The following is a 1,146-nucleotide window of genomic DNA, read 5'->3' as shown; positions in this document are numbered from 1 at the left end:
ACTGTAGAGGGTCAGTACCGAGGGAGTGCCACACTGCCAGAGGGTCAGTACTGGGGGAGTGCCACACTGTCAGAGGGTCAGTCCTGCGGGAGTGCCGCACTATCAGAGGGTCAGTAATGAGGGAGTGCTGCACTGTCAGAGGGTCAGTAATGAGGGAGTGCTGCAATGTCGGAGTATCAGTGCTGAGGGAGTGCCGCACTGTCGGAGGGTCAGTGCTGAGGCAGTGTGAAATTCTGCCCCTACCTTAAGTACTGCATCTTTTCCCCATTCCAACGGCGGACCACCGTGCCCAGCTTGGCTCCATACTTGAATTCCGTCACTCGGCCCATCCCGAAATACTGGGAGGATTTCACTGGCTCCCCTCCCAGATCGATCACCTGGGAAATGCAGAGGGAGATTGTGAGCATGGATCCGGGGACTGGGGTAGCCGGGGGTGGGGGGGAGGCGGGAGCGCTGAGGGACCCACCTCCTGGTAGATGAATGGTTTGGAGCCGCTGCTGAACCAGCGAGTGTTGAGGGTGTTGAGCTTCTGGAAGATTGCCTTCATGTCTCCAGGCCACATGTGCTTCGCAGCGTCCACACGGAATCCAGCCACGCCCAGCTCAATCAGGTGGTTCAGGTACTCTGCAATCTTGCCTCTCACATAGTCCTTCTGCAAGGCCAGGTCCAGGAGACTCACCAGCCTGCAGTCCCGTACCTGGGGCAGAACATACTCACTTCAATTCTCAACGTTATCCCAAAGAAAACAAGCTGCATTTCCCCAAAGGCCATGAACACCTCGCAAAGATTTCACAGAAACGTTACCAGACATGGAGCTACCAATCAGGATGGGGGACAAAAATATTGAAGAACTGCTGATACTGGAAATCAGAAAAAAAGCAACAGGAATTGCTGGAGAAACTCAGCAGGTCTGGCAGAGAGCAGAGTTAACATTTCGATTTCAGGGACCTTCCTTCAGAACTGACTGTAGTTGGGAAATGATTGGTAAATATGCTGGAGCAGGGGAGTGGGGTGTCAAAGGAATGGGGAAGGGTGAACGTGGGAGGAGCAGCAGAGGACACTGGGTTGGTTCTGATTATAGCACATGTGAGGACAAGCCTGGTGTGTGGGGATTAGGGTAAGGACATGGCTTTGGATAACAGGCTG

General features: G+C 53.9%; 1 pseudogene; it reads right to left on the bottom strand.

Annotated features, from left to right (window-relative positions):
* Window positions 1–239: 239 nt before the first annotated feature.
* LOC122544910 lies at window positions 240–860 on the bottom strand (annotated as a pseudogene).
* Between the last annotated feature and the right edge of the window lie 286 nt (window positions 861–1,146).

This window comes from Chiloscyllium plagiosum, unplaced genomic scaffold, assembly GCF_004010195.1.
Source record: "Chiloscyllium plagiosum isolate BGI_BamShark_2017 unplaced genomic scaffold, ASM401019v2 scaf_50645, whole genome shotgun sequence".
Lineage (NCBI taxonomy): Eukaryota > Metazoa > Chordata > Chondrichthyes > Orectolobiformes > Hemiscylliidae > Chiloscyllium > Chiloscyllium plagiosum.
Note: the sequence above shows the minus strand (reverse complement) of the source record. Positions and strands in the feature narration are given on the sequence as shown.